Genomic DNA, 10,255 nt, shown 5'->3' on the forward strand with positions numbered 1-10,255 from the left:
AGGCTTATCCCAGGTGTTCTCATTTAAGCTTACTTAATTTACTCCAGGACTCTGTAAGGCGTTTTGACTAAAAGGCTCAACTATTTTCTGCAGTTATCCAGCTGTGATCCTTGGGAGAGTTTTTGGCCACTCATATGATCTTCCTCACATTGCATCTCTCTCGCTCTCTCTCTGCTCTGCTCAGCTGCTTTAAGTATAATATAATAATAATAAAAATGCTGCAAAACTGACAACAACAGCTGACTACACAAATGTATGCAAGCATCCATTACAAGGACATTAATATGCATATCTTTCCTTTTATTCGACCCCTAAGCAGGTGTTGGGTGTCAACAGTTCAGAAGACGTGAAATAAAGTGCGCGCATCTGTAATGAAATGTCCCTCACATGGCTCGGGGGATGAATAAAGGCCCCCTGTAGCGAATCCATGCATTTTTGTAAGATAAATATCCATATTTCAAAAGTAATAAACACTTTTTTTCTCACTTCTGCTGACTGTCATACACGGAAGCCGTTCTGGCAGATGACGCAAGTAAGGAAACTTTGAGAAATGCAGGAGCAAAGGAAACAGAGGCGTGTGCGCTGCCCATATGTCATCTGCCTGAAATTCTTTGCATAACACAGTCAGCGGAAATGAGAAAAAAAGTGGTTATTTCATATGAAATATGGATATTTATCTTACAAAAATGCATGGATTCGCTTCAGGGGGCCTTTATTCACACCCCGGAGCATTGTTTTATTACGGATGTGTGCACTTTATTTCACGCCTTCTGAACTGCTGACACCCAAAACCTGCTTACCCCCATTGAAAGGCTTGGAGGCGCCAGGACAATTTTTAATACTCAGATTGGATTCATCTGAAAGAAGAAAGTCACATACAGTACACCTATGATGCTTTGAGGGTGAGTGAAACGCATGCTAATTTTCATTTTTGGGTTAACTAACCCTTTCATGATCGGCCCTTTCGATAAACCCCCCCTTCAAAGTGTTTTGCATCAGCCCCATTGGAGTGGCTACTAGTACATTTTTGGGTAAAAAATGCCTAATAATTGATCTGTCATCACCTCATAATTCCACGGTCCCAAGCATTGATAGCTTGTTCCCTCACAATGAATTTTCTCTCAGGTACCATGACATAGATCAGGCAATCGAATTGATTAAAATTGCGGGTTGAAGAGCCTGGCTCGCAAAAATAGACCTCACTTCTGCCTTTAAAGTGATGCCTATCCATCCGGATTCATGGCACTTATTTGGGATACGATGGCTCTGGAAATTCTATTTTGCTATTTGTCTAACTTTCGGATGTAAAAGCAGCCCCAAGTTGTTTGCTAGATTTTGTCAAATAATTACACAATTACCTACCTTACACACCTTCTAGATGATTTTTTGGTCATTTCACCTCCGGATGCAATCCCAGGCGCCCATATCCTCACTGTCCAAAAACATTTTTCTGAGCTTGGAATCCCTATCGCTCAGGAAAAATCATGGGTCCCGCTACATCCATCAAGTTTCTCGCCATTAACTCTCCTTGGGCAGGTTTCCCTCCTCGCCAGCCCAAGCTGTTCTAAACGCGGAATAATTTCTTTCCTCTGGCATTTAAACTTCGCAATATGCATTATTCCCCAAGGCTGCCCCTTTATCTCGCATCTCCTCTCACTTGCATCTTCGGTTCACACGCTCAAGGACCCCATTTCCATATCTCATGCATGTTGCGACAAACTTAGGTTATGTTCAGTGTTCCTTAAACAATGGAACAGCCTTTCCCTTTTCTATAACAACTTTGTTTCATCTCCCTTCAACATCCAACTGTTTACATACGCAGCTCCCTCATTCTGCTTCTGAGGTTGTTACCAAGGATGTTAGTTCTTTTTCCCCCCATCTGGCGAGGCTTACTCATCTGCACCCATGAGTCTTAATCTTGCGTCAGATGCCGCAAGAGTCCTCCCAGTCGGGCATCTATACTTGCCTCCCGCAAGCGAGACTTGTCAATCCGATGCCATGAGTATTGATCTCTCATCGGATGTTGCAAGAGTCCTCCTTGCCTGACATCACAAAATCTTTTTACCTTGCCAAGCCAATAGGACCCAATTGTCTGACGTCCTGAGTCTTGATCTCTAGTCGGAGGCTTCCTGGGCCCTCTCGATCAGTCATTCGCTCTCTATCCATCAATCAGCAGGGGGTTGCCGGCCAGTAGAGCCCGTCTGCAGATGCCACAAAATACTCCCATCCAAGGCAACTCGGGCTCTCCTGGTCAGACCTACAATCACGCACGGGTTCTACAGTACAACCATTTCAATTGCATTTACAGCTGAAAACTACTGCATGTGACTATGGAAAAATATTTAGGAGTACCAGTGTGACTGACCCGATCATCATCATATTAGTAATTGTGCTCAGGGGAGCTTCTATGGTTTCTACCTGTTTTTGCAACATTGAGTAATGTATCACATATATCTCACGAATCCTTTCAAAAGCAAAGTGTAGACAGGGTGTAAATATGAGATTCATTGCACAGTGTAGAGAGCTTTGTTGATTATAAATGTGAGATCATGATGAACAAAGGTGAGTGACAGCTTTCAATGATTTTTAACGGAGTTTGTAAATGTGATACTAATTTAATACAACAGTTCAAAAAACAAGTTAATATTAAGTGACACACATTGTCTGACTATAACACTGTTGTCTGATTTTGCTCTTTCGTCATTGAAAATAGTTTAAAACAAAGACACAGCGGAGCCTCTGCACATCTCCATTCAAACACAGCGATGTTTCATTTATGAATGAACGGATGTTTTTAAACAAATCTGTTGAGTCAGTGATTCATGATTGCCCATTCATTAAAGACACTTGCTTCATTCCTGAATGAATCAGCCGTTCGAATGAATCAATAGAATTACTTATTCAGTGATAAAATCAGTGACTTGCCGCCACCTGCTGGTAGTTTTTGTTTAATTTTTAAAATATCAGTTCAGTTTAAATCATTTAATATATAAAATGTTATATTTAAAACAATCTCATTATGAATTTTGTTAATACTGATTTCATTTCATTGGTGACTTATATTTCTAATTCTACTTGTTCTTATTCTGTCGTTTTAATTACAATTTTTTAAAAGCTTATAAAATGTAACTTTCAAAGAACTTGACAAAAGATTACATACTTTCAATAAAGTTAGAGAAATGCCATTATAAAGGTAAAAACAAAATTCCACTGTAAATCACTTTAAGGAGTCAAATATCACCTCATAATGGGAAGGCTAATTTTTGATAATATTTTGCATTATTGATTAGAAGGTGCTTCTAAAATTTTGAATGTGCTCCTAAAACGAAGAGTAAGCATAGAGCCCTGTCACGCTACTCCTCCTTCATCGGCTGGCTGGCTGGCTGGCAGGGCTCACCCATTCCAACGCGTGAGCTGTTCCCGTTGAGCATCAGGATGAGCCCTCCCGACCGGACACCCCAAATCACGTAGTTCCATACCAGCAGCCAGTAGGGCCTACCCATCCGACGCCATAAGCCGCTCCCATCAGGGGACATAGGCTCTTCCATCCTGCAAATGGTTGACTGTCCCCTGCTATTGTTTTCCTTGGATTTGCTTCTCAGTTCCGCACAATTTTAAGCTTTTCTTGGTTCATTCCATGTTTTATAGGCAACCTCTGTTGAGCTTATTCAGATTAGCACAGTTGGTTTTAAATTAATCTAGTTTATTTTAGTTCAGAACTCCATAGTCTAGCAGTTAGTAATCTGCACTTAATCTGTCATATAAGTTCGATTTAAACCATGCTAATGAACTTCTATTAATGCCAACAAAGTTTTCTAGTCTATGCAAAAGAATGTTGTGGTCAATAGTGTCGAACACAGCACTAAGATCCAATAGCACTAATAGAGAGATACAACCACGATCAGATGATAAGAGCAGGTCATTTGTAACTCTGAGGAGAGCAGGCTCAATACTATCATACTCTCTAAATCATCAATCGAAATCCTCACAGATGCCATCTTTCTCTAAGAAGGAATATAATTGTGAGGATACTACCTTTTCTAGTATCTCGGACAGAAAAGGGAGATTTGAGATCGGTCTATAATTAACTAGTTCTTTGGGGTCAAGTTGTGGTTTTTTAATTAGAGGTTTAATAACAGCCAGTTTGAAGGTTTTGGGGACATATCCTAATGACAGTGACAAATTAATAATAGAAGAGGATCTATGACTTCTGGAAGCACCTTTTTTAGGAGGTATGGGAATGGGGTCTAACATACATGTTGTTGGTTTAGATGATTTAACAAGTTTATACAATTCTTCCTCTCCTATAGTAGAGAATGAGTGGAACTGTTCCTCAGGGGATCTGTACTGCACTGTCTGATGTGATACTGTAGCTGATGGCTGCATGGTTACAATTTTATCTCTAATAGTATCGATTTTAGAAGTAAAGTAGTTCATAAAGTCATTACTGCTGTGATGTTGGGAAATGTCAACACCTGTTGATCCTTTATTTTTCGTTAATTTAGCAACTGTATTGAATAAATACCTGGGGTTATGATTGTTTTCTTCTAAAAGGGATGAAAAGTAATCAGATCTAGCAGTTTTTAATACTTTTCTGTAAGATAGCATACTTTCCCGCCAAGCAATATGAAATTCCTCTAGTTTTGTTTTCCTCCAGCTGCGCTCCATTTTCCGGGCTGCTCTCTTTAGGGTGCGAGTATGCTCATTACACCACGGTGTCAGACTGTTTTCCTTAACCTTCCTTAAGCGTAAAGGAGCAACTGTATGTAAAATGCTAGAAAAGAGAGAGTCCATGGTTTCTGTTACATCATCAAGTTGTTCTGAGCTATTGGATATGCTGAGGAATTGAGATAAATCAGGAAGTTTACTTACAAAGCAGTCTTTTGTGGTAGAAGTGATGGTTCTACCAAACTTGTAACAAGGATTAGGATTTACAGTTTTAGCTATATGAAGTTTGCACAAGACTAGATGATGATCTGAGATATTATCGCTTGGCTGCATAATTTCAACACCATCAACATCAATTCCATGTGACAGTATTAAATCTAGAGTATGATTTCGATCTTGAGATGTGTTGTCTAACCCCAATAGAGTTCAGAATGTCTATAAATGCTGATCCCAATGCATCTTTTTCATTATCAACATGGATATTAAAATCACCAACAATTAAAACTTTATCTGCAGCCAGCACTAACTCGGATGTAAAATCAGCAAACTCTTTAATAAAGTCTTTATGGTGCCCTGGTGGCCTGTATACAGTAGCCAGTACAAACATCACAGGGGATTTATCATTAACATTTGTTTCTCTGGATAATGTTATATGAAGCACCAATACTTCAAACGAGTTATACTTGAAGCCTGCCCTCGGAGAAATACTGAAAACATTGTTATAAATTACATGTTTACAAAAGTAATCTTGGGGGGAAGACTTGTTTAAAATAATGTAATCATCTTGTTTTAGCCAGGTTTCTGTCAAACAGAGCACATCTAGGTTATGATCAGTGATCAAATTATTTACAAAAAGTGCTTTGGTAGAAAGGGACCTGATATTCAATAAGCCAAGCTTTATCATTTGTTTATCCGTATTACATCTGTTTTTTATTTGTTGAACATCAATTAAATTGTTACTCTTAAATTGGTTTGGACGTTTTTTGTATTTTCTAGCCCGGGGAACAGACACAGTCTCTATAGTGTGATATCTAGGTGAAAGACTCTCTATGTGCTGAGAATTAACTGATTTGTGGCATGAGGCGGCTAGCAGACGGTCGGTTTAGCCAGTCTGTCTGCTTCCTGACCTGGGCCCCAGTTAGTCAAGTACAAACTCTAAGACTATGTGCCATATTTCTAGAGAGAAAAGTGGCACCACTCCAGGAGGGATGAAGACCATCTCTTTTTAACTGGTCAGGGGTCTCATTTATAAACTTTGGGTACGCACAAAATTGGCATAGAAAATGCGTACGCAATTTTCCACGCACATATTGGGATTTATAAAAAATAAACTTGACGTAAATATGTACGCAACGTACAGACATTCTAGACCATGCGTACGCACTCTTTTTCCTGGAGTGAGAAAAGTAATGAAAACAACAAATTTAAAATCGGTTTTCATTTCGATATACACATTTACATTAAATATTCCACTCTCATTAATGGAGATAATCACTGAAATTACATGAAGTCATTATGCAGAAGTTACAAATGATACGAATTTAGGCATGTTTAGTGGATGTGCTTGATCAGTTTTCCTGTGGCATGCTGTTTTAATGACAGTGAGGAGTGCTATAGGTGCACAATAATTCATCTTCAAACTAAACTGCAGATCTCATGTCATGAGAAAATATTTTAGTGAGAACAATGATCAGTGATGCGCACTGCGACACTGTGGATGACACTGCTGGATTCGGTGGAACGGTCTACATCGTCTGGTTTGAATAGGTCCAGTGATAATATCTTACTGTACAACAACAGCTGCACGGAGGTGTTGATGGTGTGTGAAGGCATCTCCACGACATTATGAAAAATACCACTTTATTTGAAGGATACAACTTGAAGAAAATGATAATTTGCATGTATTTTTTTGTTTTTTTTTAATAGGTTATTTTGTCAGTGACGCGCCGAGTCAGACAATAGCAGGGTTTCAGTCACGTGATTATGATGACGCGGGAAGAAGGCAGATGGAGGGCAGGAAGTAAACATGGAGAATACGTCTATAGAGGAAACCGTTGCAGAAAGTCAGTATTGTACGGATTTAGATCCAGTTTCAAGACATAGATATAAGGAGTTAATTAACAGGTATGTTGGATGTGACCCGTACCTCATGAAGATGAGTGAGTTTTCAGTAGAACTGAAAGATTTACCGACAGTTGAGGCTGTTGACATCACCAACTATCTGGTCCTTCAGACATCGTACTACACCAGACAGCAAATGAAGGCCTATAAAAGTCTGGAGGCATACAACTTTTTTGTCAACGGGTGGGTCCACAACCTCGGTGTCAAACGGCTCCACGATGATCATCGTTTGGTCTTCGCCAGAGTGAGTGTTTGTTCTTATATTGTTTTATGTGCTAAGATGCTAGCAGTAACGCAACACATCTTAACGACGACGTTAGTCTGACAGTCGTCTATATTCCAAGGTAAACCACTCTCAGAGGTCAAGCAAAACACCTCTGAAGACCTGAATTATTGCGAAGGAGAATGGAGAAGTCATTGCAGCTCATTGCAACTGCATGGCAGGGTAAGTAATTTATGTTGGCTAGGATGTTTACAACGAGACAAAAAAAAAAAAAAAAAAAAACGTACTGCGAGCAGACTGTGTACTTCAGAACCAGCGGAGAGAGAGCTTTAAGGAATAAACATGTTGATTAATGTAAAGTGCTACTCCATCCATATTAGTATAAGTAGGCTATATTGCACATCATCAAAATGTGCTGATATATATGGCACATCAGAATCGTGTTCTCATGTAGGAGCAGTTCTTTTTTCCATTGAAGTTGGGGTAAAGATGCGAGATTCAGCTTCCTGCACAACAGAGCGGTGCAAGTGGCTGATGCCATCACATTTAAAAAAGGTGACACGTTCACAGCAAACCAAATGTGGGACAGAGAATGTTATTTTAAAACACCATAAAACACTACTCTAAATCATCATCTAAATTAAAAAAAATAACCAAACAGTTTCAGTACCAAAATACTATCATAATTTACTCACTCTCATGTTGTTACAAACCCACATAAATTTCTTTGTTCTGATGAACACAAAGGAAGACATTTTGAGAAATGTTCGTAACCAAACCGTTTGTGGACCCCATTTACTTACATAGTATTCCTTTATCCTGCTATGGAAGTAAATGGGGTCCACGAACGGTTTAATTACAAACATTTCTCTAAACATCTTCCTTAGTATTAATGATCTTCTTTGTGTTAACTTATTTTCAGATTCCTGCTGCTCCAGTAGCTCTGATTGACTTCTCCTCAGCAAAAGCAAAAAAAATAAAGCTTGACCATTCCATTGATGGCAGGACAACTGACAACAAGGTTGGGAAATCACTTCAATGCCCAAGAGTGAAGAGAGGGTCAGAAACATATGCTAGGTTTTTTTGAGACATTAAGGCAAAAACTGTCCTAGGAGTGCAGCACTGATGGCTAAGGAGCCTTACCACAAAGAATTCATCCCCAAATCTTGCATGCTTCCTAAAACTGTTCTTGAATACAGAACACCAGAGACTCTGAAGCTACCCCCCCAAAGAGCTTGGAGAGCTATGCCAGGATTTCCAGCTAGAAGAGCTCACCCTGTCTCAGGTTCAGGCTGTAGAGAGGGCAACTCGAAGTCAGAGTGCAAGCAGAGTGCAACCATCCAAGAGCTTGATCAAGGGCATATGCTACCCAGAACCATAGGTTCAAACAGGGATGAATTTAGAAGCCACCAAACACTTCCTTGTTCTCCCTATATCATCACTATATATATCACTATATCATATGGCGGAAGAGCATATAGTTCTCATTTTTTATCCGCTTAAAAAATTGCCACATTTTATTTTGTGCCACCATACTTACTCGTGTAACTACTCATGTAACCATCTTTTAATAAGGAAAACGTGGACGTGTTTAGTGGCTTCTAAATTCATCCCTGCTTGGATCCTAAGGAATTAATTGGGTTAGGCTAAATGCTAACACATTCATGATGCGCTGTGCAAAGATGAAGTGCACACATTGAAAAAAGATAGGTATATATTAATTTCTCTAAATTGAGGTAAGAACATAGTAAAATATTGAAAAACGATGGTGTTTTCCTTTAATCTATTGTTCATATGTCCTTCTCACTGTGATTTTAGTGCCCACACTCTCACCAAGATTAAGCCAATCTGCGCATGTGTGCAGAGGAAAAGAGTTTCTGCCTCATCAATGATGGGGATAATGTTAAACTGGACCGAAGTCATGACTACTACTACCCAGTTCAGGCACAGCTTCACATTGTAGGTGCTGAGTAGTGTGACTTTGTTGTGTGGAACTGTAATGACATTTTTGTGGAAAGGATTTTGCCTGATTTTGAACTTTGGGATGATGTGATTCCTAAAGTTGAGTGCTTTTTTAGAAACTGTATACTTCCAGAAATACTGGGACAGCAAGTTACAAAATCACATGTGTAAAATATGATGAAACGTTATGTACTTAGTTCCAGGCACTCCTGAAAGTGGGCTGTGTGATACATTGCCGTTATATCAATACTGCTGTATGAGACATGACATTTTGAATATTGTTATGATTAAATGCTATTGAGAATACAGAATAATACAAGGTGGTTTATTTACAAGATTAGATTTTTCAACAATTGTTATAATAACTACAAGAACATGGTGTGCAATAATAAATTGGAATCCATTTCATTACATATGTCAATGGGCTGTTGACACTGTTGGTCTTTGCCTTTGACGTCACTTCCTGTTTGTTGCTGTCGTATGCCTCTAGTTTGAGCTCCGTCACGTTAATTCTCTATCGTCTATTTTTTTATTGTTGAAATCTATTTTATACACCATCATTTTCGTTTGAATACATTTACGTGTGAATATATCCTCTATCGTATTCTACAACAAAAACAATCAGAGCGCCTTGTTATCACTAGTTTTATTTTGATTTCCCGAGTCCGCTAGTAGCTTATAGCCCATTAGCATCACCAGCGTGGTTGTCGCTAAACCCGCGTGCATCGCTAATACTCTATTCACACACACATTACAATCGCTTTACTCACTGTAACTTGCTTTAATGGCGGATGTTTGTCTACCTTTGAGTGCAGGTGACGACACGTTCGAGCTGCATTCGGTGAAGCAGATTCGGGTCCTGGAGCAGAGGCAGGCCCAGCTGAGAGAGCGGAGAGCCGCGCTGGAAACCTCCCGGGCTGACGCTTACAAGTCCAGGGTAAGTATGCAGTGCGCTACTAACAGTCCCACCACCTCTGCACAGGCCCGGTGCACCCAGGACGCGATCTGCCCAGATGTCCTTCACGCCGGCGCCGGGACACCACGGACCCTGGGTGCATCCGCAGCGGAGGACGTGAGCCAGGCCCCGGGTGACGACTTCTCCCCCTCCGGTCTTCGAGATCTCCACTTAGCCGAAGGTAAAGTGCACACTCACTGTTTCCCTGGTGCTCGTGTTCTCGATGTTTACTCCATCGTCCGACACGTCCGTGCTACGTTAGCCGAAGGTAAAGTGCACACTCACTGTTTCCCTGGTGCTCGTGTTCTCGATGTTTCTGCGCAGCA

The 10,255-nt window shown here is 40.1% G+C and overlaps 1 pseudogene; it reads right to left on the reverse strand.

Moving 5' to 3' along the window:
- Positions 1-3,353: 3,353 nt before the first annotated feature.
- LOC122136845 lies at positions 3,354-5,887 on the reverse strand (annotated as a pseudogene).
- Positions 5,888-10,255: the final 4,368 nt, after the last annotated feature.

Source organism: Cyprinus carpio, chromosome B3 (assembly GCF_018340385.1).
Source record: "Cyprinus carpio isolate SPL01 chromosome B3, ASM1834038v1, whole genome shotgun sequence".
NCBI lineage: Eukaryota > Metazoa > Chordata > Actinopteri > Cypriniformes > Cyprinidae > Cyprinus > Cyprinus carpio.